This window comes from Oryctolagus cuniculus, chromosome X (genome assembly GCF_051225735.1).
Source record: "Oryctolagus cuniculus isolate XC-2025 breed Fujian yellow rabbit chromosome X, ASM5122573v1, whole genome shotgun sequence".
Lineage (NCBI taxonomy): Eukaryota > Metazoa > Chordata > Mammalia > Lagomorpha > Leporidae > Oryctolagus > Oryctolagus cuniculus.
In genome coordinates, this window is record NC_142888.1 from 94,352,096 (window position 1) to 94,374,205 (window position 22,110).

Below are 22,110 nucleotides of genomic sequence, written 5' to 3' on the forward strand. Positions count from 1 at the left end.
TGGGAGAACCAGAAGCAGCTCCTTGCTCCTGGCTTTGGATCAGCCCAGCTCTGGTCATTGCAACCATTTGGGGATTTAACCAGCAGATAGAAGACCTTTCTCTCTGTCTCTCCCTCTCACTATCTGTTACTCTACCTCTCAAATAAAAAAAAATAAAATAAAATAAAGAGATGGGCCAAGGACCTAAACAGACATTTTTCAAAAGAGGAAATCCAAACGGGCAACAAACACATGAAAAAAATGTTAGGATCGCTAGCCATCAGGGAAATGCAAATCAAAATCACAATGAAGTTTCACCTCACCCCGGTTAGAATTGCTCACATATAGATATCAACTAACAACAGACTCTGGTGAGGATGTGGGGAAAAAGGAACACTAATCCATTGTTGGTGGGAATGCAAACTGATCAAGCCACTATGGAAGCCAGTCTGGAGATTCCTCAGAAACCTGAATATAACCCTACCATTCGACCCAGCCATCCCACTCCTTGGAATTTACCCAAGGAAACTGGCAAATAAAAGAGCTGTGTGCACCTCAATGTTTATTGCAGCTCAATTCACAATAGCTAAAACATGGAATCAACCTAAATGCCTATAAAGAGAAGACTGGATAAAGAAATTATGCGATATGTATTCTATAGAATACTATACAGCAGGAAAAAAATGAAATCTGGTCATTCACAACAAAATGGAGGAATCTGGAAAACGTCATGCTGAATGAAATAAGCCACACCCAAAGAGACAAATATCATATGTTTTCCCTGATCTGTGACAACTAACGGAACACCTAAAAGAAAACCTGTAGAAGTAAAATGGACATGATGAGAAACAATGACTTGATCAGTCATTGTCCTGACTGTCAAGGAACAGCTTACTGTTTTATTCTTTTTAGTATTCGCTTTTTCTACTTAATAGCATTGGTTGAACTCCTTAATTAACACACAATTATTCTTAGGTGTTTAAATTTAACTGATAAGTGATCCCTGTTAAATATAAGAATGGGAATAAGAGAGGGAGGAGATGTACAGTCTGGCACATGCTCACTCAGACTTAGCCTAATGGTAGAGCTAGAAACGTGTCAGGGGATTCCAATTCAATCCTATCAAGGTGGCATGTACAATGCCATCTTTCTTGTTAATGTGATCAGTTTAAGTTCATAACTGATCATAATGATAGGATTGTCAAAGGGATCACATAGGCCGGCACCACAGCTCACTAGGCTAATCCTCCACCTGCAGCACCAGCACCCTGGGCTCTAGTCCTGGTCAGGGCGCCGGATTCTGTCCCGGTTGCTCCTCTTCCAGTCCAGCTCTCCACTGTGGCCAGGAAGTACAGTGGAGGCTGGCCCAAGCCCTTGGGCCCTCCACCTGCATGGGAGACCAGGAGGAAGCACCTGGCTCCTGGTTTTGGATCAGCGTGGTGCACCAGCCGCAGCGCACCAGCCACAGAGGCCATTGGGGGGATGAACCAATGGAAAAAGGAAGGCCTTTCTCTCTCTCTCTCTCTCTCTCTCACTGTCCACTCTGCCTGTCAAAAAAAAAAGGGGATCACATAAATAAGACTAGCGTCTGCTAATAATTCATAGAATTAAAAAGGAGAGAATGATCCTACATGGGAAGCGGGACACACAGCAGACTCATAGAATGGCAGATTTCCTAATCAGCACTATGGCCTCAGAATGAGCCCTTAAGGAATTCAGATATGGCTAAAAAGCCCATGAGAGTTTTTCAGGCATGGAAAACCAAGACATTCTGGCAAAAAAAAAAAAAAAACTGAGCACCAAAGGGGAAACCTGTTGAAGTGAAATGGACACTATGAGAAACAGTGACTTGATCAGCTCTTGTCCTGACTGTTGATGTACAATGTAATACTTTATCCATTTTAGTATTTTTTTGTTCTAGTTAATACTATTGGCTGAACTCTGTAATTAACACACAATTATTCTTAGGTGTTTAAATTTTAACTGAAAAGTGATCCCTGTTAAATATAAGAGTGGGAATAAGAGAGGGAGGAGATGTATAATTTGGGACATGCTCAATCAGACTTGCCCCAAATGGTGGAGTTAGAAATGTGCCAGGGGATTCCAATACAATCCCATCAAGGTGGCATGTACCAATGTCATCTCACTAGTCCAAGTGATCAATTTCAGTTCACAATTGATCATAATGATAGGACTAAGAGCCAAAGGGATCACATAAATAAGACTAGTGTCTGCTAATACTAACCAATAGAATAAAAAAGGGAGAGAATGATCCATCATGGGAAGTGGGATACACAGCAGACTCATAGAATGGCAGATGTCCTAAATAGCATTCTGGCCTCAGAATCAGCCCTTAAGGCATTCAGATTTGGCTGAAGAGCCCATGAGAGTATTTTAGGCATGGAAAGCCCAAACACTCTGGCAAAAAAAAAAAAAAAAAAAAAAAAAAAAAAAAACCAACAACAACACCTAAATGAAAGATCTCTGTGAGTGAGATGCCAGTGGAAAGAATGGGTCATCAAAGAAGGCGGTACCTTTCTCTGAAGGGAGGAGAGAACTTCCACTTTGACTATGACCTTGCCAAAATAAGATCGGAGTCGGCGAACTCAAAAGGCTTCCATAGCCTTGGCAACTCATGACAAGAGTCTAGGGTGATTACTGATACCGTAAACAAGAGTGTCAATAGTTAAGTCAACAACAGGAGTCACTGTGCACTTACTCCCCAAGTAGGATCTCTGTCCTTAATGTGTTGTCCAATGTGAATCAATGGTATAACTAGTAATCAAATAGTACTTTACACTTTGTGTTTTTGTGTGGGTGCAAACTGTTGAAATCTTTACTTAATATATACTAAATTGATCTTGTGTATATAAAGATAATTGAAAATGAATGTTGATATGAATGGAATGGGAGAGGGAGCGGGAGATGGGAGGGGTGCAAGTGGGAGGGAAATTATGGGGGGGAAAGCCATTGTAATCCATAAACTGTACTTTGGAAATTTATATTTACTAAATAAAAAGAAAGAAAGAAAGAAAGAAAGAAAGAAAGAAAGAAAGAAAGAAAGAAAGAAAAGAAAAAAAAGTTTAAAAACATGAAAAGAAAAGAAATAAAAAAACTGATTCCTATTGAGGAACAGATTCTGATTTTTGTACATTTGTTTATCCCCATGTCATTTCTCTTCCACTTTGTCTTACCTTGATTGTCGTGTTGATAACACAAGTATATTTGCATGTTCCAACTCTTGCAATTGTATTTATTGAATACATGCAGTTATTCATACATCTACATCTCAATAAAGCTGTTAAAAAAAACCAACTCTACAAGCCTACCTCCAGCAGATAGAACAAGGTATTAGTGTGATACTGAATAACAATCATGATAGAGGATGGGTATAAGGGAGTACCCCAATCCTGAGTGCGCTTTAGCTATCCATGTAGAAGGTTGGCAATGAATCCAGTCAAATCCTCTATTTTGGGAAGTACAAATGCTAGCTGAAAGGTAAGTCATTTGAGCTGAGAAGATTAGCTACATTCTAATTTATTATGTCATGTACAACAACTACAATAACAACAGCTACTATTATTACTTCTACTACTACAAAGTTCGTAGCATTTCTTATGAATTTGTCATGGGTCAGGTACTACAACAAGCATTTTACATGTTTTATCTTGCTTAATCTTTATTCATCCTTATGAGATATATACTATTTTTATCCACAATTGATAGATAAAGAAACTAGAGCACTAAGAGCTTCAGCAACTTGTTCAAAGTCACACAAGATATAAGTGGCAGACCCAAGATTCAAACTAAGGCAGATAGCCAAGGCTTGGAAACATCAGTAACTGGTATAACTATGCAACTCATGAATGGCCTCACTACCTCATTGACTCATATATCATAGCAATAAAACTTCATCCCTGAATGCAATTTGAGTGTCTTTTTTCTTGCAATTTTAAAGATGCTAATAACCACAGTTTATATCTTATATTCTTATTCTGCATTATGCTTTATTTTAAAATAAAATGATAAAAGTTTCTCAGTATGAATCAGGAGAAACTAGTAAAAATAAACATAAAATGGAGAACTACTTAGTTCAAGACATTCTATGAAGTCTGTATATAGAATATTCCATACCAAGAATCATTATATACAGTCTCTGGGGTCAAGGAGCTTACTATTGTGGTGTAGCATGATGTTGTATTATTCACATAAAGAGAAGACTCATAATACAAGAAGTAATGGGGAATCATGCTATTAGCTAAAATTTAGTAAGTGCAAACTATGTGCCAGACTCTAAACAAAGTACTGTCTGGCTTTTATCATATGTAATCTTTACACAAAACTACAAAGTGTTATTGCTATCCTATATTTAGAGAAGGGAGAACTGAGCCTCACCAACTGTGACTTTATTGGTCAAAGGTACCCAGGTAGTAAGCAAGAGAATCAAACTTAAAACCCAGTCTGTCTGACTCCAGACAAGTTCTTAACCACTGGCATGACAATCGTTCTTAGGGGAAATACCTGTAAGTGGCATAGTTTGTAAATATTTGAAATTGCAGGGAAGGAATAGAAGTTTCCCTGGAAGCTACAAATGATAAAGTATATATTAGGTGTGAGTTTTCATTATTATGTAAAGTTCAGTTGTACCTTGGAGTAAGCAAACTTGATATACTAAAATGGAAACTTGCAAAATAGAAACATTAGAATATGAACATTTACATTACAAAGGTTTATTTGCCTCACAAAGAATCATCACAGGTTTCCTTTAAATAACAATCTTCCCCATTGTGCTCAGAATATAATGGGGTCCCTCCCCACAAAGTGAAGGAAAAAAGGAATAAAAATGCACAGCATTTCAATAATATGGCTATTTTATAAAACAGGATGCAACTTCAAATTTCATATGCAAACTCGGAGGCTTCTAACAAATACCAAATAGACAGGGGAAAAAAAAACTTAGTAATCATCTTGTCTGACACCCTCGTTTTATAGATGAGAAGAAAATGGAAGTTCAAGAAAAGTGATTTGGCCAGTTTCAGAGCTACTTGATAGCACCCTCATTAGTGATTTCCAAGACCATGTATTTTGCCTCTCAACTTGGTTTTCTTTAAACTATACCACCTCACTGCTCTTTAATGAGAAGCAAAAATAACATCAATAAAGGTTAGGTAAAACACTCTTTTTTTTTTTTTTAATAATGTACGGACATATGTGATCCCAATACAAAAGGATTCAGAAGCAACGAAGTATCCCTTATTAACATGGATACTCCTAGGACAACAATTCAAGTTTCACTAGTTTCTGTCATCGTCTTTGTCTTACCTTGTTCAGGCTCCAGGATGAACATGTGAAAACTAAGAAGGTACTTGGTTGGCTCTGTGACAACATTCGTTTATCAGTGGAGCCTTAGATGCTTCCAACGTGACATCAGATATACATAGTTGTTTGCATTAGTGGTTCAGAAAAGCCTTCTCTCCCAGTTCACTAGGGATGACAGATATGATATATAATTTATTGGAATAGTACTTATAAGAGGTTAAAGGTGAGAGAGACTGTTTTCACTCCTAATTTGTTTGGAAACTAATACAAGTTGTAAACACGTGAGATCTGAAGATAAACAACAAAGTCCCAAGAACATGCATGCAGATGATCATAAATGAAGTATAAGCCTTTACTCTCTTAAAATTGTGATGGCTCTAATAGCCTGTAGCCTATGTGATTGGAATTTCTATCAAGTCAATACCCAATCCTCATTCTTAGAGGTGTTTGACTCACACCATTTATATTTTGGCCTGGTTCATTAAACACATGATTTATTGGTTATTAAAATGCCCTGCAGTATTTTTCCATTACAGAAAAATATAAAAAGTGATTTATGCAGCTTGTGTGTAAATTGATACATGTCATAAAGACAAGAGTTGTAATTTGTTTCAAAATAGTACTTCTTTACTATCAGAACTAGTTACGGCTGTCAAAGCCTAATCACAGCAAAAACTTGATTAAATCTGTCAGTTGTATGGTATGGATGCAAAAAGATCCCTTCATGAAATCTATTGCTTTAGGTAGTATGCACTACTCTTTTAGCATTTGGTTACAATATTTACCTGTACAAGTTGACACCTAAAAATGGACAAATCAGGGAAACAATAGTTTCTAGGTCTACACGAAGTTACTTATTTCATATTTTATTTCTCTAACAGTCATTTATAGCAACAGGGAAGGTAAAACTAAAGACATTGGTGAATCAAAGGAAGAACAAAATGAATGAAAGTGAAGAATAAACACGATGGGGTATTTGTGAGGAATCTCTCTGATGTCCTATCTATTGATCATAAACAAAAATCCAAGCCCAGGGTTTATGGTAATGGTTCTGGATCATCCAACCTTGTTTGGACTTACAGTGACTGCCTGAACTATTCCTCCCCAAACACCAACGTTTGCTTTTTCTAAATGGAATATTTCTCACTATGAAATTGAGCACTCTTATTTCAGGAAGAGGTCAAATGTGGATGAAAATCCCTTGCAGTACTAATGACTTTTTCAATCACATTTCTCTTGTCTGTACATATAGCTTCTTTCCATCCCTAATGTCCCTGGATTACTTTTAGCTTCTCCTTTGCCTGCAATGCTAGAGCTATGCGTACCATGATTCCAAAACAAATAAGGGGCTTGTCATTTCAGAGTCATTAATTTCAGTAAATAAGCATTTACAGTTTTTAAGTATTTTATTATTAAATTCACTACATATTTGGTGCTCTACTACTCTAATATTTTGTAGGGGAATTTTAGTATCACTCAGACTCCATTTCATAAATGAATGCCAGCGATGTTCTTAAGAGCTGCAATTTTTGTTACTTCACCTTCTACAGCCATAAACTCACTCACCCTACCCATCCTAATGGGGCTGGATTAATGAAGCTTTCAAAAGTGCAACATTTGGTGAAAATTAGAGAAGTACCTAAAGGACTAGCTATTTGCAAATTCACTAGCAAATGAGGTTGTGATATTGGCTGCTGACTGGCATACATGTAATATCCTGCTGTATTGCCTCCAACATGCACTGAATTCAACTGTCTATCATTGACACTAATGAAGGGGAGCGATAAAACAGATAATACAAAGCAGCAGGTGACTTAATGATCTCCTCATTAGCCTGGGGAGTAGAGAGAAAAGGATATAGGGGCTGCCAAGAGAGGAGTGCAGCCTATTTTTTTTTCTAAGAGTAGTCATAAGGGAAAAAACATTCAAAAATCACATACTTTGTTTCTGAATACTACCTACATTGCCCATTACCTTCTTTTCACAAAAGTAGTACTCACGTGAATTTCTTAGCTGTCCAAGATGCCCACAGAGCTATTTCTCCTGTTCTCTCCAAAAAGCCTTCTGCTTTGCATGGTTCCTTACTCTAATACCATCCAAAATCAAAGCACACATGTTCTGTGTTGCATTTAATTTCATCACTAACTTATGCTTTCCAAGGTAATGTAACACCCATTTTGACATTCTGTCCCCCACATGCCCATAGCAAAGCACATTGATCAGATATTGTTAAAAATTATTTATTTGGAAGTCAGAGTTGTGGGGGAAGAGAGAGAGTGTGGGTGTGTATGAGTTTACCCTCCAAAAGAGCATCAAAGCTCTATCTGGGCCAGGACAAAGCCAGGAACCTGGAACTCCATCTGGGTCTCCCACGTGGGCAGCAGGTACCAAAGAATTTGGGCCATTCTCCAACGCTTTTCAAGGTGCATTAGCAGAGAGCTGGATCAGAAGTGGAACAGCCATAGAATAGAGGCAACCAACTATTATGTTCTCAAGACTGCAGGGCTGGCTCTGTGGCATAACGGGTAAAGCTGCTGCCTTCAGAGCCAACATCCCATATGGGCACTGGTTCGAGTCCCAGCTGCTCCACTTACAATCCAACTCTCTACTATGGCCTGGGAAAGCAGTGGAGGATGGCCCAAGTTCCTGGGCCCCTGCAGCTATGAGGAAGACTAGGAAGAAGCTCCTGGCTCCTGGCTTTGGATCGGCCCAGCTCCAGTCATTGTGGCCACTTGGGGAGTGAACTAGCAGATGGAAGACCTCTCTCTCTCTCTCTCTGCCTCTGTAACCCTGCCTTTCAAATAAATAAATCAATCTTAAAAAAATAAAAAGAGTGCATGCAGCTGTTACTACTTCAATGAAACAGAAAAGTATGTGATTAAAAAGTATATGATTTAAATAGAAAGATACTTTCCTATTGTGGTAAAGGCTAGCACAAGCGTTAGCAGGGAAGCACAAGGCACATTTCCAAGGCACTTGAAAGGAAAATACAAAGATTTTACTTTCATTTTAGTTATGTAGCATTGGAAGAATAAAAACCAGAGCTAAAACATTCTCAACTTTTCCTGTAGTTCAGGTGGAAGGTAACAATGTTAACCGATTATAAACTTTAAGTTACAATAAGCATGTTGAAATAGCTAGGCATTCACCACGTTTTAAAAAATCAGTTAGTCTATAATATTACAAGAAAATAAAACAGAAAATATAAAAAAGGACAAACAGAAACTACATCAAATAATTTAAATAAATCCCAATATCTCAGTAATCAATCTAAATATAAATGCACTAAACTCTCTACCTGAAAGACAAAGGTGGTTCAGATTGATTTTTTAAATTTTAGTTAGACACATTTTAAGAGGGCATACAAAAAGCTTAAGAAGACTAAAACATCATAGAATACAACAATAATCCAAAGAAAAGTTGCTATAGATACTATCAGTACAAGACAAAATAAATTATAGTAAAAGGAAACAAAACATGCACTGGAGAGGCACTACATAGTAACAAAGGCTTGGCTCACCAGAAAGACCGAACAGTTCTAAACTTCTATTGATCTAGGAACACAGCTCCCAAAACATAAACAATGACAGAATCACAGAGAAAAGTTGATTATATCATCTTCATGAGAGGTTTCAGTTCAGTTCTGTCAGTAATTGCCAATTTGGGTAATTAAGAAATAAATGAGATACAAGCAATTTGAACCATACAATTTATGAGTTTAATTTAACGGACATAAATGGGATATTATTTACAACAGTAGGTTGTACTGTTTTTGTAAACATACCAGGTTCTTTTAAGGAAACTGCACACAAACTAGGTTATAAGGATAGTATAAACAAATCTGAAAGAATTAGTATCACATGACCCACACTACAATATAATTAAGTGGTGGAGTTGGAAGCATACCAGGGGATTCCAATTCAATCCCATCGAGGTGGCATGTACCAATGCCATCTCACTATTCCAAGTGATCAATTTCAGTTCACAGTTGGTCATGGTGGAGGGACTGGGAGTCAAAGGGAGCACATAGACAAGTCTAGTACCTGCTAACACTAACCGATGGAGTAAATAAAGGGGAGAGTGATCCAACATGGGAAGTGAGATACTCAGCAGACTCATAGAATGGCAGATGTCCTAAATAGCACTCTGGCCTCAGAATCAGCCCTAAAGGCATTCGGATCTGGCTGAAAAGCCCATGAGAGTATTTCAGGCATGGAAAGCCAAGACACTCTGGCAAAAGATCTCTGTGAGTGAGATCCCAGTGGAAAGAACAGGTCTTCAAAGAAGGAGGTACCTTTCTCTGAAGGGAGGAGAGAACCTCCACTTTGACTATGACCTTGTCTAAACAAGGTAGGAGTCGGAGAACTCAGAGGGCTTCCATAGCCTTGGAAACTCATGACTGGAGCATAGGAGATTACTGATGCCATAGACAGGAGTGTCAATTGGTAAAGTCAACAACAGGAGTCACTGTGCACTTACTCCTCATGTAGGATCTCTATCCTTAATGTGCTGTACATTGAGATTTAATGCTATAACGAGTACTCAAACAATATATTTCACTTTGTGTTTCTATGGGGGTGCAAACTGTTGAAATCCTTACTTAATGCATACTAAACTGATCTTCTGTAAAAAAAAAAAGAAATTATCAATACCCAACTTGACTCTTACTGGGATTAAACATGACAATAGGTCTGCTCTGATTTCATCATCATTTAAAAAAATCATCTATTATTTTTCACTTTATGTTTCTGTGTGGGAGCAAACTGTTGAAATCCATACTTAATGTATACTAAGCTGATCTTCTGTATATTAAGATAATCGAAAATGAATCTTGATGTGAATGGAAGGGGAGAGGGAGTGGGAAAGGGGAGGGTTGTGGGTGGGAAGGACGGTATGGGGGGGAAGCCATTGTAATCCATAAGTCGTACTTTAGAAATTTATATTCATTAAATAAAAGTTTTAAAAAAAATATATACATTTTGAAAGAACAGGAAAACTCACTTATCAAAAATTAAGAACTAAAAACAAAACAAAACTCTAAGCAGCTCCTAGGCCAAAGAAGACTTCATGATAAATACTTCAAAGTAAATATTCATGAAAATATTATGCATTCAAACACACAGGACACATTTAAAATGATATTTGGAAGAAATCTTATTGATTTAAATTATATGATAAAAGAATAAATCTGAAAATAATGACTAAACTGTTCTTATCAAGAACTTAGAATTCTAAATAATTCAAAAGAAAATAGAATGAAAAAACAAAAAATGAAAAGACACAATGAAATAGAATATAAATGAAATAAAGAGGATCAAACAAAGTATAAGTTTCCTCTTTAAAAAGATTTTTTAAATGTCAAACTTCTAATGGAATTAATCAAGGAAAAAGAGAGAGAGAAGGAACACAAACAGTATTGGAGAAGCATAACTGTTGATATTGATGTTAAACAGATAGTAAGTGGATAGTAGGGACAGTGCCTTAACATAAAATTTGAAAAACTAAACGAATTAGTAATTTCTAGAAAAATAAAATTTATCAAAATTGGCTTAAGAATAAACAGAAAACCTGAATAGCCCCCCAGATATCAAATAAACTTGATTAATATTAAAAATAATAACAGCAAAACAAAGAAAGAAAAAACTTCCATTGAAGAAAACACAGTTCTAGCAGGTTTCAAGATAAATTTCAAAAAGAAAAAAAATCAGGTTATTTTAGTTTTAATCAAATTCTTCCATAAAATACTAAAAGAAAAACAATCCTTATTCATTAAACAAGGCTAATAAATTGTTTTTATCAGAATCAGACAAGAATAGCTGAAAGAAAGGGCCGGCATTGCAGCACAGCAGGTTAAGCTGCTGCCATCAGTGCCAGCATCCCATATGGCTGCTGGTTCAAGTAGCAGCTGTTCCACTTCTGGTCCAGCTCCCTGCTAACATGCCTGGGAAAGCAATAGAAGATGGCCCAAGTCCTTGGGCCTCCGCAACCATGTGGGAGATCCGGAAGAAGCTCCTGGCTTCAGCCTGGTCCACTTCCAGCTATGGCAGCCATTTGGGGAATAAACCAGTGGATGAAAGATCAATCTCTGTCTCGCCCTTTCTGTGATTCCAACTTTGAAATAAATAAATCTTTAAAAAAAAATAACTGAAAGAAGGACCTGTATACTCTTGGTGAGAGTGTACTTTGTTTCAACCAGTTTGAAATAAAAGAATGTTGACTCTCATGGATGAATAATACACATTGTCTAATTTATGATAAAATTATTTTCAAAAATAGAAGAAAATAAAGTGGCAAACTTGTGGCCAGGTTCCAATAGGTATCCTATGACAGTGAGTGAAAAAAATAATTGCTTTTTATTTTGGTAGAGAATGTAAAGTTCCCTCTCGCATTCCCCTCAATGGCTAACTCAAACCTATAATACTATTCCTCTTAAGCTCACTTTTCCTTCCTTAACTTCTGCCTTCGCTTCATTTTTCAGTAAATAATATAGACAAAATTTCATCTAAAACCTCTCAAAATCATTTCTTGCCCAACTCCTAGAATTTACATACATAGCTTAGCCTTTCTCAGCTTATTTCAAAAAAAGACAATCAAGGTAATCCCTCTACCTCTGCTTTTTCCTGTCTCCTCCATCACTTTATTCCATCAATTATCTCCATTTTGTACAGTATCTTCAGCATCTCTCTTTCCATGTATTTTATGTTTTCCTAGCCAGTTTCCATTAACAGCATCACCATCCATCCACTAATTTAGGCAAAATAAAACTTGGGAGACGTTCTTGACTCATTGCCCCTTTCTGTCCTCCCTCCAAATCCACACAATAACCAATTCTTTTTACCAATTCCATTTCCTGAATATTTCTCACATTTTCCCTTCCTTTCCATGCCACTGCCAATGTCTTATTGCAGGCTTCCATTATCATTCACTTCCAGACTAATACAATGCCTTTACTCCTGCTTCAAATCCATGAGCTCCTTGTATACACAAAAGGAATTTGCCTTATTCATCTTTAAATCTCTAAGGTCTGTGATGTGATTTAGCTTAGTGGTTAAGACATCAGTTAGGATGTCTGCCCCCAGATGGAGATGCATGGATTCTATCCCTGGCTCTGGTTCCTGATTCTAGCTTCCTACTAACGTGGGCTCTGGGAAGCAGTAGGTAATGACTCAAGTAATTGGTTCCTGCAACCCACAAGGGAGACCTGCCTCGAATTTCCAGCTCCTGACTTCAGCCTCTTCCCAGTCACTGTAGGCATTTGGAAAGTGAACCAGCAGTTGAGAGCTGTGTGTGTGTGTGTGTGTGTGCATGCCTCTCAAATGATTTCTTTTTAAATCTCTAAGTTCTAACAACAGTGTCAAGTTCAAAATAAATGCAGTGAAAGTATAGAATAAATGTCCGTTCAAATAAATGTTTAATATTTGCACGGATTCCACTTCACATCTATAAAATACATGATATTTAGAAATTTTTCAAGTGGATTTTGATGGGAGGTACAAGTTGCTATTAAATTAAGAAAAAATGATGTTTCCATTTTGATGTGTTTGTTATTTTGTGATCATAGGCATAATCAGGTTTTGATTTACTCTGAAGTTTCTTAAACTGACAGGATAATATCATGCCTTAGGAAAATCATACCTAAGTTAATCAGGAAAGCATGGATCAAAGGGAAATCAATGGCATGTAAAGCAAGAGTCAAACAAAAAAGCAACATAGAAAACATCTCACATAGCTTAATTTTTTGTGATAATGATGGTAGTATCACTTTGTATTTAATAAAGATTTTCCTTCCAAAGATCTCAAAGTACTTTGAATATATTACCTTGTTTTTACTCACAAAGTCCCTGGAAGATAAAAAGGAATTGTATCTTAGGTAAATAAACTTATTTTGAGCCCTTAAGATTTTTTGTTTTTAAATGTCACATATTTCTGCTTTAAATGTACTCAAACTGCTAAAGACTACTGATAAAAATCATACAACTAGGCAAGTAGCTAACACTGTACATTCATGATCACCATTGTTCCCTAAACATCTGTGATGTCACTAATCTTATTTTTATTTCCACTTGCATTTTCTATAAATTCATAGTTTTAGAGGCTTAATCTAATTTAGGTTCAATTTTAGTATTAAATGTGTCATAGATGGGTTTGTGTATCTAATACTCACTACCTCTCTATTGTTAGAAATCTCTGATGATCATTTCTTAGATTAAGGTTTGAAAAAATATACCATGTGCAGGCACTGCGGCTCAATAGGCTAATCCTCCGCCTTGCAGCACCGGCACCCTGGGTTCTAGTCCCGGTTGGGGTGCCGGATTCTGTCCCGGTTGCCCCTCTTCCAGTCCAGCTCTCTGCTGTGGCCCGGGAGTGCAGTGGAGGATGGCTCAAGTCCTTGGGCCCTGCACCCCATGGGAGACCAGGAGAAGCACCTGGCTCCTGGCTTCGGATCAGCGCGATGCGCAGACTGAAGCACACCAGCCGCGGTGGCCATTGGAGAGTGAACCAACGGCAAAAAGGAAGACCTTTCTCTCTGTCTCTCTCTCTCACTATCCACTTTGCCTGTCAAAAAAAGAAAAGAAAAAGAAAAAATATATAACATCTGACTATATCAAATGATAATCTGGGCATTTAGCCTAGCATTTTGAACTCTGGTTAAGACGCCCACATTCTGTACATGAGTTTGGTTTCCAGCCCCAGCTCTTGATTAAAGCTTTCTGATAACATAATCCCTGGGAAGCAACAGGTGATACTCAGGTAGTTGAGTTCCTGCCATCCACATAAGAGAGCTGGATTGAGTTCCTGGCTCTTGCTTTGGACCAAGTCCAGTCCCAACCATTGTGGACATCTGGCAAGTTAAAGAGCAGATGGGAGAGCTCTCTCTCCTCTCTCCCCTCTCTCTCCTCTCTCTCTCCATGTGTGTGTGTGTGTGTGCATGCATGTGTGTCTGAATTAACTAGCAAAATTTTTTTAATTTTTAATATTTATTTGACAGGTAGAGTTATAGACAGTGAGAGAGAGACAAAGAGAAAGGTCTTCCTTCCATTAGTTCACTCCCCAAATGGCTGCCATGGCTGGCGTTGTGCAAATTATTTTTTAAGCACTCAAATTTTTAAATAAGGTATACATATAAACATGTCACCCTCTTGCATAAAACTCTTTAATCTTTATTATTTCTGGGATAAAAATCTAAATTTCTTAAAATAGATTCTAACAAGTTTATCAACTGGCATCTCCTTGCCACTCTCTCCTTATTTTATTCCTCTCTCTGCCTCATTTTTTAGGTTCCAGACATGCTGACTTTCTTACAGATTCCTGAATAGACCTTACTCCAGACCATTTCAGAACATTCTCTTGTGCTGTGCCCTCTATTCAAAACTTTCCCCTCACTTCTAACTTTAACTAACTAATACCACATATTTTTATACCTTAGTTTATTATAATTTCTTCAGAGAGATCTTCCCAAAAGTCTGAAACTTGGTTAGCTCCACTTGTTATATATATGCTTGTTCCTATTCTAACTTATATTTCTCTCTTCATTATACTCTTGCAACTTGTTTGACCTGTTCCTTCACCACCTGTTTTGTTCATCACTATATCTACAACATCTGAAAATTTCCCAGTACGTAGTAGGTGCTCCATGCTTGCTGAATGAACTTCTATCACTAAAATATTAGCTTTTATTTCTGAATTGGTAATATGTTCAAATTATGGTCTGATAAAGCATTTATATGTCATCATATTAAGAACCAAAACATCCCAATGAAGATGCAGGGAGCAGACTTCGTTGTATTTCTGCTGCTCTGCTTCTATGAATTATGGTTGTGAACATAGCTATTGTGACATTCTGTCACCTTGAATAATATGCTGTGAAATATATACTTGTTTATTTCTTCTGTTTTACATCTTGGATTCTCACACCTTAAAAAGCTTTAAAACAAAGATCAGGAGTGTGAAGGATTTGTATTATACAATGGAATTCAATCATATCTGTTCTACCTAAATAGCATAATACCATCCCTCATTTCCTGTCTTAGCATCATTATTTCCAAGAAGACTTTCCTGAAAGAGCTAATAATGCCTCAATCTGGGCTATATTTGGACTTTGTACATACTTCCGACATGCCACACATTATTTTTCTCTACATCACTGTTGCATCTGCTAAACTGTGATCTCCATGAGAATAGGTACTAATCTTTATTCATTTCTACATATTAAATACCTAACACAGTGTCTGGTACACAATGTATACTCTAATCATAATTGTTGAATCATTGGTTTGAAGTAAGGTACTTTCTTTTCTATAATTAATGCTCACATAATGAAAGATGGTTAGATAAATTTATGATGGTACAGTGTTGGCAATGGTTACCTTGAAAAATGAATGGAATAAGGACCCCTGGTCAAAATTTAACAGCAATAAAACTAAATATTAACATGTTAGATTCAAAGAACACTTTAATGGATTGAAGTAGAAATCTAATTTTAATTCTCAAAAAACACTCATTAAATAGAGGGAAAAAAGTTTTCAAAGACACAAACCCAAAAGACTTGGGCAAACGTAAAGAGAGAGAACATCAATGCAATATTTGAACTAGAAATCAAGCTAAATATTGCTGGTTGACATAGACAGACCTAATTGACTTTAATAGAGACCTCAGTCAGCATTGGATAAAGCTGACAAATAACCCAAATTACAAACAATGTCCCCATAAGTTACCGAGTCCTAGTCCCATTAACATGATTTTGGAGTTTAAACATCGGCCTGAATTTGAGAACCAAATCTTGTTCAAAGCATGGTAGATGTGAAGACAGAACTGCACACGTGCACACACACACAAACACACAGACTAGGTAATTGTATACAGTATATCTGGATGGATACACAAGAAGGAAATAACAATGATTCTGAAAAGAAGGGCTGAATGTATGAGGGGCAGAGAATGGAAAGAATTCGTTTCACTGTATGCCCTTTTGCACTGTTTGGAATTGAAACAATAAACAAACCAAGGAAAAATTGAAGTTGGATTTCACAATACAATTTTCCTTCTATAATAGGACCCTTCAAAACTTCAACTTTTGTACTGCTATGTAAATGTTGACAAAGTTCTTTAAAATGACACATATAGGGTTCAGTGGGCCACTGAGAAGTTCAGAGCAGTCAGTCCTCAGAAGACACTTGGCTGCAATACAGATATATACATTGATATTAGATACCCAAAATATTGTGACAATTCAGTACATATTAATACGTGAGGAAGAAACTAAAGAAATAGCATTATTCTTGTGTGTGTGATATTTGTTTTTGAAAAAAATCTCAAATTTAAAAGTTGCAATAACAATACCCACATAGCTTTTACACAGTTTCACCTATTAATACTTTACCTTATTTGCTTTATTGTTTTCTAGTTCCTCAAATATACATGGTCATTTAAATATATTCTCACAGATACATATATGCACATACACACTTACAGTTTTTTCTACATTAGTTGAGAGTTAAGTTGCATAAAGCTCCTTAACTTTAAATGTTTCAGTTAGCATCCCTGGAATGTTTTCTTATGTTACACTGTTACTGTTCACAGTACAGTTGTCAAATTCCAGAAATTTAAAATCAAAGTGATACTTTTGCCTAATCTACCAACCATATGATTATTCCAGTTTTTTCAGTTGGCCTAATAATTTCCTTCATAGCATTGTATCATACTGTGTTGTTTTACAAAGAGCATAGATTAAATTGCTATTAAAATTTCTAAACAATGTTAATTATTTTAATTATCTGGGGAGCTGAAATAAGCAAAACAAGATTAAACTTCTTAGGACTTAGGTAATATACCTGGAAATAATTGCTTTTTACAGATTCACTATACATAAATATGGAACTGATATAGGCCTAGTTGCTTCCAACTACTACCTACTCTTGACTGGATACCAGGATGTTAACTGGTACTGAATCCTGAGGCAGCTCACAGTAAAAGGGCCTTAGCCAAGCAATGTAGAATTTCTTTGTCAGCATTCTGCAAAGTCCTAAAGAGTACAGAATCTTCTCATCAGGTCAGGATATTTTTGACCAGTGTTTGTCTCTTCTTTTTAGAGATTTTTTTTTAATTTATTTATTTGAGTGGTAGAGTTACAGAAAGAGGGAGAGAGACAGAGAAAGGTTTCCCACCTGTTCGTTCACTCCCCAAATGGCCACAACAGCCAGAGCTGAGCCAATCCAAAGCCAGAAAGCCAGGAGCTTCCTCTGCTTCTCACACATAGGTGCAGGGCCATCTTCTCCTACTTTCCCAGGCCATAGCAGAGAGCAGGATTGAAATGGAGCTGCCGGGACACAAACTGGCACCCATATGGGATTCCAGTGCTGCAGGGGATGCTTAGCCACTATTCTACAGCACCAGCCCTTTTGTTATGTTGCTAATTCTAAGAAGCCAGTTCTGTTGTCTTGACATACTGTGATGTTTCGCCTTTCATGAGAAAAGAAGCATGAGCCCATCACAGAATATCAGAAGAGTATTTTTTCAAGTGTTTGTCAATAAATTTGCCCTCATTCTCCTTAACTCCTGTTACCCAGGCACCAGCACCACCACAACAATGTTTGAGTAATGCACTGATCACTATATCCCCAGTAGAATCACTGGAGGGCCTAAGCAGGCCACTGGAATCAGATAGACACAAAGCATTAACAGCACTTAGGGAAGGTAGTTTTCCTTCAAACAGCCCTTTTGAATATTTATAGGTGTGCATAAGCATTGTGTGGAATTAACAAAAATTTTCTTTTTTAAATCTCTTTTAAATTGTATGGAAGCTATTGTGTTTTTCCTAAAATAAAATACATTATTGACTGTAACATTTAAAGATGAATTTATTTTGATTAATTTGTTCAGAGCTTAAAACTCCCACCACAGGGGCACTTTATTGAGCAACATAATTTTGAAAATTTATTCATAGAATCATTAAGAATATGTTTATTGAGCCATTTGAGGGCAATCAGTAAAATCACTAGCCATCTTTACAAAGCCTTATATCAGAAAAGTGGAGACTACAGTCACCAAAATGGCATTATTACCACAATTTAAAACTCCACATACATTGCAAAGATTAGCTATTTTCATTAGCAAAAGTAGGCTATTATCTATACAGCATATAATATAGATTAAGACCATTAGGGTAAACTTTATAACGTCATATTGATAGAAAGATAAATTTGAATTTAACCACCTACAAAGTACTCTACAGAACCATAGCACAGTGGCAAATAATGCTGAAAGTGAGTGAGTGCTTATTTCTGTCTTCAGTGGGGAGTGGCAATGTATAATCAGGAGATTTCCCGGCATTAGCATGACACTCCACAGTAGGGGGGGTTGGCAATGGAGCAATAAACAGTTATCTGGAGAATGCTGTAAGGCACTTTTAAAGACCAAGAACATAAGATAAGGCATATTAATAACTCTTACATTATAGCAGCCCCGCGGGTGAAAAGGGAGCCTGTGGAAGACTGCTGTTCTTCCCATCTTGCCCAAACCTTGCCACTGGTGCTCCTTGTTTGAACCTCTGTCATGGAGCACAGAGGCAAGGAGAAAAGGAAACTTAACTGGCAAAATTTAAAAGTAAAATAGTGAATGGGGTTACAAAATGGCTTGTTTAGGATTTGAAGAAATTAATTTTTCCCCAATAGTGATTAGAAGATACGCATTAAATGTACAGGGTAAGTGTCTAAGTTCTGTAGAGACAGAGACAGATAGACAGAAAGAGGGAGAGGGAGAAATCAAGAATACTTAAATGGATATGAAAATTATAGAGAGAATTAACAATATTTTGTAGAAATATTTTTTGTGCTGGCTCCACATCCTACCATTAGCTCTCCATAAAATATTTTACCAGAGGAAAATGGGAACTACTATCCTTGGTAAGCACTGCTCACCATAACGGTACAAAGGTATTCACAGCAAACACTTTCAAGTCTGGAGACAGAATTTGAAGCAGGACACATTTAGTCATAGCACTCTTCTTTCCCTCACCCTCTTATAGGGGTGGAAAACGGGGTGGTCCCTTTCCTATCTGAGGCTGGTGGGGCAGTCTGTGGGCCCCTTGTGACAAGGGTAGAATGTCCTTCACAAGCAGGCTTTCAGCTGTGGCTGGAAAGCCTGTCTCCAGGCCAACTGGCATCTCCCCCACTAAGAGTTTCTTGTGCTGCTTGTGTGACCTTGGGGCTTTAAATCACACCTCTAGGGTGGCTGCAGTCTTTCACTCAGAGCTGGCACAGGAGGGGGCTGAGCCACTAGGAGAGAGACAGTCTCCAGGAGACCCTTGCTAGATCCAGGAGCCTTAAGCAAATCAACATATGTAAGTGAAACCCTCGTCCAATGGGCACCCCCATAGAATAACCCAATTGAAAAAAAACAGCAATGCCTTAAAAACCCAGGACACTTCCTCAAAGCCAGTGTCGCGCTCTGCCTGGTCTCTTCTCGGACCAGATGTTTTCTTTGTCACTTGCCAACTGAATAAAATTTTCTGCCTCTTTGCAAATTGTTTCCCAGCTTTTCATTTCTATACTAAGCTGAGGAAAAGAACCAGGAGACTTTCTCCTGCCACAGCCCTGCCCTCCGTGACCAGTAACACTATCCTTCCTAAAGAGTCATCATTGACATCCATATAACTGAAGAAAAGGTTAACAAGATAAAAGCATAATGAATTTATAAATAGGCTCATGAACATACAAAATATGCAAACTCCAAGAATAGGGTCAGATCACTGAAACTGAAATAGCTTCTTCACTGGGAGAGGAAGATGCTGGAGGGCTGGCAGGGGAGGTAGGAAGGAATTACAAGGAGGGTGAGTGGTGGAACTTCACTCAGAGGAAGGGTTTTTTGTTGTGCGAATGCTCTCCTAGGTAATCTCTGAGATCTGTCCTCAGAAGAAGAAATAAAAAGCCCATCAGGGTGTGGTGAGACTTTGAGTCTCCTCTGTGTTCTGTGATCAATCATTCCTGGTTATTTGATGAGACTCCTAAGGACAGGATTTCAGACAATTGCATTCTTTCTTTCTTAATCTTTAAAGTTACTTATTTTGCTTTTAAAATTTTATTAACATGTAATACTTGCCCATTGTTATACAATACAGCAAAGATACCCAGCACAAAATGATCAAACCAGGCTACTAGCCTATCTATCCGCTTATCTTTTCTTGGTGTTGGAGTCTACCAGCTCTTTTCTTCCAGCTCTTCATACAGTACGCGTTGTTGTGAACTACAGGTGCCCTGTACTAGAACTTGTTACTTCCGCCTGATTTTTTTTTTTTTTTTTGGACAGGCAGAGCGGATAGTGAGAGAAAGAGACAGAGAGAGGAAGCTTTAGGTCTTCCTTCGTTTTGCCGTTGGTTCACCCTCCAATGGCCACCACAGCTGGCACACTGCGGCCTGCGCACCGCGCTGATCCGAAGGCAGGAGCCAGGTGCTTCTCCTGGTCTCCCATGGGGTGCAGGGCACAAGCACTTGGGCCATCCTCCACTGCACTCCCGGGCCACAGCAGAGAGCTGGCCTGGAAGAGGGGCAACCGGGACAGAATCCGGCGCCCCAACCGGGACTAGAACCCGGTGTGCCAGCTCCGCTAGGTGGAGGATTAGCCTAGTGAGCCGCGGCGCCGGCCCCTGCCTGACTTTCAAAAGAATGGTTCTCATACAGGTAAGGGAAGTTTGAGGGAGCCCCTCCCTGTGCTTGGGAGAAAAAGAAGAGAAGCTTAGCGAGATCTTGATTCAGAGACTGTTTCTGCAGCTCAGCATGTCTAAGTGCCACACTCTCAGGTATCATTTTCTGAGCCCTAACACTGTATGGGAAGAGTATCTACCACTAAAATCTACAGGCAGCTACATTTTTATTACATAATCTAGAAAATAATATATTCAAGCACCTTTTCTAAAATCAAAATAAATGAGTACTTTTTTAAAAATTAAGCTTCAGTATTAGTTTTTAGCTTTAAGCATGCAATTTGTCAAATACAATACAATCCAATTCAAAAAATTAAAACTCATGAGAGTATTTAAACTATGTCATGAAAAAACATTTTACCTTAAATATTTGGATTGTATATTCAGTTGTCTATACTTACTTCTTGTTATTTGTCTGAAGACTAGAGAGAATAAGTTAGAGATTTTTCTGAACTTTTAATTTCTAAGTAAAATTTTATTTTGCAATCAATTAAGACAAAAGTAAACAACTAAAAATTTTATTATCACTTGGCAACTTTAGTAGTATTTGAGCACTATAAATCAATATTTTAATCTAAATGTAGTTACACAATATTATTTAAATTACTATAATAAAGTTGAAAATCCATTTCAAATACTTAGTAGCTACATGGGGGGTTGTATTGTGGTACAAAAGGTTAAACACTACTTGTGACACCAGCATCGCATATCACAGTGCCAGTTTTGATGCAGGCAGGCATATAGGTTAAAATTGATTAGGTCTGTGAGCTGGAAGACCACGCCTTCACCACGCCCTTGTGTGACCTCATGCCCCTACCTGGCCACACCTTAGCGCCCACCAGCCAATCAGGTTAATTAACCACTCCCCTTTGAAAGTGGATTAAAAGCCCAGGACACAGCGTGCCTGCCCCTTCCTTTCTCTGGCCTTTTGCTAGTGTGGGCCTGTGTGGCCCTGCACCTCCAGGGTGCGTGGCCTTTGGGCCACCCGCCACATGCTTCCTGGCCTAGATGCTCTTCCACATGCCTGGTTCCTGGTACTCGGTGTGAACCCAGATTTCTCTCTCTCCTATAGATAAAGCCCTCACTCTCCTATGCATCTTTCACACTGAGTAAAA

At 37.8% G+C, this 22,110-nt stretch overlaps 1 long non-coding RNA gene across 3 annotated transcripts in view; it reads right to left on the reverse strand.

Annotated features, from left to right (window-relative positions):
• Nucleotides 1-22,110, reverse strand: part of LOC149119702 (uncharacterized) — a 174,605-nt gene that overhangs the window by 96,678 nt on the left and 55,817 nt on the right. Inside the window, exon 3 of one of the 3 annotated variants that reach the window (XR_016227887.1) lies at nt 5,302-5,463. The exons of the other annotated variants lie outside the window; for them this stretch is intronic. This is a non-coding gene — a long non-coding RNA (uncharacterized LOC149119702). The remainder of the gene's footprint in view (nt 1-5,301; nt 5,464-22,110) is intronic. 3 annotated transcript variants of the gene reach the window in all.